At 43.0% G+C, this 8266-nt stretch overlaps 1 long non-coding RNA gene across 1 annotated transcript; it reads left to right on the forward strand.

Annotated features, from left to right (window-relative positions):
• Window positions 1-3819: 3819 nt before the first annotated feature.
• Window positions 3820-5192, forward strand: LOC135386884 (uncharacterized). The gene is made up of 3 exons (XR_010420687.1): window positions 3820-3953; window positions 4450-4544; window positions 4717-5192. It is a non-coding gene; the product is annotated as an uncharacterized LOC135386884 (long non-coding RNA).
• Window positions 5193-8266: the final 3074 nt, after the last annotated feature.

An 8266-nucleotide genomic window follows, 5' to 3' on the forward strand; every position in this document is an offset into this window, starting at 1 on the left:
TATGTTTCCCGACAAAACACATAAGTTTTTTAAGGGTCGTCAGGTAGTGCGATCGCTACATGTTTTCGCTCGGCTCATGGAGCGTGTAACCGTACGTAAAGAAGACGCTGAATCCGAGCTAGTGGATTTAGGGTTAAGAAGCTGACACTCTGAGGTTGACTCATTCCAGATGTACACTTCGTTGTTGATAATTAACTTGTCATAGTTCAGTCGAACTTTACGACCGTTTTTAGTCTTCAGAGGCGCTTGCCCAAAGATTCTTCCTAACAGCACGGATACGTTTGGGAAAGTACAACAGGGTTTAACAGGGTTTCCCCCTCACGGTCCCTTCCCAGGGAACACATGGTAGTCAACTAGACGTCCAGACCTGTTCTAGCCCTAGACTTTAGGGATAGTGCCCAAACTAGACGTTGACTAGACGTCTAAAAGTCTTACCATTATTTAGACGTCTAAAATTAGTGATTTACTAGACATCTTGTAGACATTTAGTAATTGACGTCTAATTGTAGACGTTTTGTAGCTGGCCTTGTATATACCACATATTAGAAATCATCAAGATTTTGTTTTATTAGCTTTTTAAGAGGTGTGAACACATTCACACATCAAATACAGTCACTATATTATAAGAGGTGGTTCTAAGCTTAGCTTTCAGGCTTACAAAACTGAAGTTCAATTGCTACGAAACATATGCAGGAAACTGAATTACTTGATGGCAGAGTTAACATAATTGTGGTGTTCAAGTTGTCCGTGAACCGGCCCTGGTGACTGAGTCTGTTCGCCTTCTGATCCCGAGATCGCTGGTTCGAACCCGGCCAAAAACACCAGCAACTTAGTGCCAGGATACAGGTTGCTTGGACATGCCATCTTCCACAAGGGACATTAAATACGGTGTGTTGTGTGGTGAGCTTTCATTGCGTGGGCAATCCACAGACCGACTGCTGTGGCGTCGCTCATGATCTCAGTTGTCTCGCAATGTAAACCCCAATTCTTATTAAGTCTTCCATGCTGGTATCTGTCCACAAGAGTCGTCACAAGAAGTCTAAAAAATGTAGCCAAATGCAGAAAGGGAACTGGAATTAGGAGGGTCATCCAAAAATAAGTTCCCCGATATTTGTTATTCAAAGGAAACACCACTAGGACAAACTGAATGGTGTAGTAGTTGGGTGTGACATCCCGGCACTGCAGATGTTGGTTAATGGAGTGCCGTTCACCTATGTGTCAGGTATTCAAGCATGGATGTAATATTTCCGAGTACGTCTGACTATCCTAGTAAGGAAGAGTTATCCTATTTTTCGTTAAAGAAAAAAAGAGTGCTTTAGAGAATATCCACTGACAGTTAACACCTGTTTATACAAAACACTTTACAGGCATTGAAATGGTGTGTCCTCTATATAGGGTCGTGAAAATCTGCACAATGAACAGTACAGTGGGAGATCAGCTATAACACCACGAAACGACGTTTCTTTTCTGAAATTCCGAGTAACAGAGACTGGCGGGTCACTGGTACTGCACTCTGATACTAATGGGAACAAATTTCCTTCAGCTTGGTCAACGAAAGTTATGCGAGATGGGGGCCACATTTGCTCGGTAACGTTCGTAAAGAGCAACGAATGAATGCAGCTTGCATTTTCCTTCAATGGTATCAAGACGGTCAAGATGAATTTCTTGGAACAATTATTATTAATGAAACGTGGGTGCATTATGCAAGTGCTGAGACAAAATACCATAGGAAGCCATGATGGGTGCCCGGTGAAAGCATTCTGAAGGAGGTCAAACTCGCGTTTTCGTCTGGAAAGGCTATGCCGACAGTGTTTTAGGACTATCGTTGTCTGCAACTTGTAGATTACCTCACATGCACAACCACAGTAAATGCAAAGATGTACTGCGAGATCCTGGGAAAGCGTCAAACTACAATGAAAGAAAAACGCACAGGACTTGGAAGGGTGTGGTACAACCACGTCAACACTGTCTGCACTCGTCTTGAAAGACTCGGGATTTGTTCCAGAAATTCATCTGGAAATTTGCCAAAGAGAGAAAAAGTACACAAGCGAGCTGGTACAACGTTGAAGTAGGAAGCATCACCTTGAGCATGAGGAGAATGAAGTATACTGGAGACACACAAACGTGAGTTTCCTTTTCGTGAGCTTCCTGTATACTTCGTTCTCCTCGTGCTCAAGGTGATGATTCCTACTTAAATGAAAATTTGCCCAATCTGCTGTTCCATCTTCCTCTCAAAGCACCCCTCGGCAGTCACCAATTCGCAAGTGATCATGAAACACAAATTGATCAGGTGAAATGCAAAGTGAATGCCTCACTTTGTAAACAGGGCATAGCATGGCACAGACAACGTATTGAATACTTGGTATCACAGTATCAAAAACGTTCAGCTAAATAAGGTGACTATATTAGGGAGTAACGTTGAGCTCTAATCTGTACATGTTTTCAATGTTGTGCTATAGGTTTATTATTTTGTTCACAGCAGAGGAACTTTTGTTGGATGATCCTCATACATGAAGGAAATTCCTTATTTTCTTACTTTCCATCACACGTGTGTGGAGCAGCAAGTACAATCTGTTTGCAAATGATCATACTGAGGTAATAAAACTGGACTCTGCAACAACCTTCAGAAACTATGCATGAATGGACCACATTAACTTTGTCCAATTATATTATGACCAAATTGATAGTATGTATGCTATGTGAGTTGTATGCCCATATATTGTAACAAAAGATCAGTCAGATGAAGGCAGTCTGACTGAGGTACGTAGATAATTTAAATAATGTCCATACATATGATGATCTGAGTGTTTTTGGCTCACTGACATGCATATACACTGACAGCATCCACAACTAGAAGACATTACCAGAATCTAAGTGCTGTGAAGTAATATTTTATTTTTCTGAATGTATATCTTTTTTTCTTAACGAAAGCCCGCATTTGTTCGGGGCAATGTCTCTTGAACTAGCGTTCCTGATGGCGTTACCGTTGCTGGTAAGTGTAAATTTTGTACGTTAGTGACTCCCCTGCACAATACTACGTTACACCAACTTAAAGAAATCAGCAACTAAATTATTGAATCACTGAAACGTCAATAAAAAAGTCGACGACTCCGACGAATCGTGCAGCGCAGCACTATAAACCATAGCTCCACAAACACAGAAGCACTTTGCACGTACTGTGGGCAGCAGATAGCAGATGTTTGTTTACTGTACATAACATTTTCCCACAAGCTACACAGCAGCAGTAAAATGGAATCTGACGTGACTCAGGGATTTCAGGACACTTCAAAAAATCTTGAAACTGCCCATGGTATCTCTTTGAAACCGCTGAACAGGCAATGCGCTACATATTAGGCACACCTGTAGCTCAGTAGCAAAGGCACTGATAAAATGTTTGCAAAAAGAACAGCGATTTTCAACACACACATCACAAAATACGACAATCGTCGCTGCAACAACGATGGCGATGGCATGATGATGATGATGTTGGTGTCACTTCCGCTGGATTGGCATATGTGTTATTTAACTATTTAACATTTATCCTCCACCACCCAATTATAATGAACGGCCACAGAAATTAAAGTATTACAAAAACATAAGTACTCAAAAAGCACGAGCTAAAGCAATGGCAATGACATCTGCCCGTCTACCCAATCATCATCCATCATCCATCCATCCAACCAGTTCGAACCAGTTCAGTTTCAACGGTTGAAACTTCAAACTTTCCAGACGCGCAACGGGTAGCAGTTGGGGTCTTCGCGGCTGCATTCCACTGGTTGTTATACGAAAATCTTTCGAAGTTCTAATCTCCGGCGCGTTTTGTCTTGCAATTTTTGAGCATAGCGAGAACGTACGCCGTGCTGTCCAGTGATAAAAGCTGTTGAGCGCAGCAGAGCTCGCAGAGTACTGTGGTGGACAACGTTTCTTTGTTCTCTGGCTTTCAAGTTTAAGGGGTGAGTTCACTCTTCATTAAAGTATGTGCCTGTTTCTGTACACCAAATCGCATGTAGTAGATATGCGTGGCATAATATCGGAATATCGTTTCCTCTATTTCGGCTTCGTATCACCGATTGAAGCATATTGGAAGTGTGGGTTGACCTGACTGCACTTGCATTCAAAGTAGTGATTAACGTTGTATGTTCGGCAGTACAACGTTTCATTAAGTGCCTTGGTTCGTCTTGGTGCTAAAACAAATACGGTATCACTAATTAATCATCGAGATTCACGATTTTTCGATGACTGTTGAAGTCTTGAGTAAACGAAAGTCGACAGTTACGGTTTGCAGGGCGGACATGCCGGAACATAAATGCTGGTTAGTACATTGTCATGTCAACCCGACTTCGGTTGTTGCATTTTTCGCTGGTAGTGAAACTACACACTGAAAATTTTGCGCAAGTACTTTTGTTTGCATATCATGGTTTCATAGCAATTGAATTTTTCTCTTTATAGGTGCTTGGACTATCTTGCATCGGTGGATATGAAAATAGTGGTAACCTACCCTACGAAACAGCTATTTGCACATAAGCTTAACAGTTCCCTGTGAGGTGAGGGGAAGCAGTTGTCTCTGACGTGTGACTGTGTTGTCCTCCAATGTTCCTGATGTTCGATGTGCCCCCGAATCTTACTCTGGAGGGAGCCTCTTTAAATTTTTTGTAAATACAGTTGGTGGAAGACTCTAACTGCTTTCCATTCACATGGTTTCGAAATTTTTTTCAGATGCTGTGAAAGTCAGCAGGGAAGTGCGATGTAGAAGAAACGACTGCCAGAAGCTTGCTAAAGAACCGCACAACATGTGTGAGCAGCAGACAAAATATTCATCAAACGGTACAAAACTAGTATTTTTGTGCTTTGTCGTTTTGAGACATCCTTGGTATTGTATGGAGAACAGCGTGACTATGTCATTCCGTCTTACTTCACCCAAACAGCTATCTGGTAGTAGTGCAAGATTTGAGTTCCTAAAAGGTTTATTCACTGAAGTCACCTCAGCGCCATACTATAGGTCCCTCAATGTTTAGTCCTTGCATTTGTTCGCTGCATTATGCTTTTTAGGTGACTATTAACACAAAAAAATATGGAAATTGCTTGGATATTCTACAAATCACAGAGCAACAAGTTTTAAACACCAGATATGCGGTGAGTATAATATGGGTAACAGCTTGACTGAAATCTACAATCGGGCCGAGATCTACCAAGGCCGATGGCAGCAAATCTGCTAGCGACAGTGGCGGTCTCCTGCGGATGACGTCATGTGAATAAACTTGTATACTACTTGTACGTACTTATAATATTTGACGTGGTGATACAGGTTTTGCTTTGTATTGTCTTTTATAATATACACAGTGTTTATTTTTATCCTGTACAGAATTTTTGCACCAAAGTTATGAGAGCACCACAGATGTTGTTTTAGCGTAATGCAGTGATGGAAGTGCTGCGCCAATCATGCAGTGCTTAGCAGTCGCCTGCTCGACCAGGTAAGGCTGTGTGTCACGAGAAAACGCCTGTCACATTGATGTACTTTAACAGCGACAGCTGTTACATCCTCATTTCCCTGAGATCCTGGCAGCGTCCGCTAGAGCCCTGCGCAGATAAGATTTTTAGCATCTGCGTGCACATTATCCGATCCGCACCGTTGCATACGCAACCGTTTAGGTCCGCAAGTTTCGAAGGACGCGTAAACACAGCCGGAAAAATGTTGGTATAATTTCGGATGCCTCCATGCTCTCATGGAAGGACTCACGCCAAAATGCCTTCTCTCCTGTCTTGGCCGTGCATGGTCAAAGGTGAACCTGGGCATGCGCTTGCTGTCGGTGCGCAATACAAATAAATTGCTAGTAGAAAAAATACAGCATGCATCTGACCTCGAGCCATCTGATCCGCACACTGCAGAAAGTGATAAATTCTTGTCCGAATCCGCAAGTATCTTACGGATATCCACTTCCATCCGCAGATGGTGCAGGACTCTAGCGTCCACATCAGGTAGTGACGCGCAAACAGATTTTTAGCTGTTGCTGCAATTTGTGTTGCGTAGCTGTAACAGTTCTGTGATTTTTGTACGTGCCGCTTCTTTTCTTTGTGTCTCTCAGGTCAGTGTTGATACAGCTTTTACTCTTATGTGGCCAGACAAGCATCCCGTGAAAGAGTGTGCATAGCCACTAAACAAACTAGTTAGAACTAGCAGGCTACATGATGCTTTCTGACATGTTTTGTTCTATTTTCTAGCCACAGTGAGTCATTGGAGGCAGTGCTGCAGCGCCAACAATCACTCATTGGAAGAAAGGAATGAGGTGGCCATCAACACCCTGCTGCCAGTTCAACACTCCTCAGTCAAAACACAAGACGCCTGCTTGGCGGCAAAGTCAATCCAGTTTTAGACAGAGTTTTGTACCGTAGACTTCGTGTGTGGTTTACTGCAAATAAATGTTTATGTTGAGATCCGTGTTGCTATCAATTATATCACATTTCTGCATGAATGCATGCCAGGACGGTAGCAGGACTAGTCATGGTCTAAAATAGGTCTAAAGGTGGCTAAAGTAAGGTACAGGAAATGTATAACCCTAGACCTGTCGCCTGAATGGAGGGATAAAATTGGTCTAGCTGTAGACTTCATGTCTAATACATGGTTAAGTGTCTGACCCTGTTCCAGACATTCAGGTCAAAAGAATGTCTAAATCACGGCTAGACATCAGATGTCTAGGGCTAGATGGCTAGGTGGCGTAACGTTAGACGTGTTATTTGACGTCTAGTGGACGGATACTAGACATTTGGTCTAATTGCCTAGACATTCTATAGACATTCCTTATCTCTTTTTTTAGACGTTTACTAGCCCACCATGTGCTCCCTGGGTTATCTCAAGTGTGTTTCTGATTTTGTGTAGCACTAATAAACAAATAAACAAAGTCCTCGCTAACTGAGTACTGAGTACCTTTCAGTCTGAAGCAGGACCTCATGACTTCTGACTTCTCAGAAGAGTTATAGAACTTCAATATCGTTGGTCTCGGCTTGTCACTGCGGACGGAGTTGAGCCTATGTATGCGTTCGATGGAGCTGACTTGAACTTTTAAGATGTCTCCAAAGATAGAATCTCTAACTTTAGATAGCAAGTCGTCCTGAGACTCAGATTCCTTTTCCTCAATACCGTATATGATTAGGCTATTCCGACGGGAACGACTCTCGAGATCTTCTACTTTCTGCGATAAGGATGTTATGGTCTGCTCCAAAAGTGTAATACGCGAGAAGGAATCCTGGACGGCAGCTTTCACTGTTTCCAGATTTTTTACTTGGGATTCGATCTCTTCGACTTTTTTGGTAAGACCGCTAAGAGAAGCCTCCGTTTGTTTCTGGCTAAGCTGTATGGATTGTAAGAATTTCCTATTGGAATCCTGGTTGGCCAGTATCTGAGCTAACATCTGTTCCGAAGTAGGCCCCGGATTCTTCTCAACGTCCCCAGATAACATAAGTAAATCTAGAAACATGTCAAGGCATGCAAAAGGCAGGGCAAGAACACTCTGTGGGCACGGCAGGACAACAAGAAAAAGGTCATCGCTCTTGTAGGAATAAGTACATGAGTTTCTGAGACTGACCTGCAGTGCAAAACGGAAAGGTGTATCAGAGATCATGCTTTGTTGCGTGCCGTGCCCACAACTGAGATGATGCCGCAGTTGAAATCCGTTAAGTAGACTTCGGAGCATCACGTGGGCGGATGACGTAGCCGATGGAATATACACGAGGCAGCGTTGTAAATTTTCATCCACCTGAAGCGGAGAAACTGGCTGTGGAATCCAAAGTGGGACGCGGTCCAAATCGGTTGCCGTCGCTAACAGCGGGCTGTTGATAACCAGATAATCAAGGTGATACGTGAGCAGGCCTAAGGACAGCATCTGCAGTGCAAAACGGAAAGGTGTATCAGAGATCATGCTTTGTTGCGTGCCGTGCCCACAACTCAATTGAACAACTCAATTGAACCACAACTCAATTGAAATACAGAATCCACAGACTCGTTATCTGAAACCTCCACGAAGTTCGCTTTTGTCTGCCGCTCTTGCTTTCCACACATTATTTTCAAATGTCCCACTTTCGCACATTTGTGACACTTGTGCTTATTATACCAGCACTGACTTGGGCAATGCGATTTACCACATCGGTAACACTTTGTTTCAGATATACTCTTTTTCCTTCTTGCGGGGCCTTTCCTATTAGCCTGACTATACCCTTCGCCCTTCCCTTGTTTGCGAATTTCATTGACCTGCTCCACCCTTTTCACTTCGGC

This window comes from Ornithodoros turicata, chromosome 3, assembly GCF_037126465.1.
Source record: "Ornithodoros turicata isolate Travis chromosome 3, ASM3712646v1, whole genome shotgun sequence".
In the NCBI taxonomy this organism is placed as follows: domain Eukaryota; kingdom Metazoa; phylum Arthropoda; class Arachnida; order Ixodida; family Argasidae; genus Ornithodoros; species Ornithodoros turicata.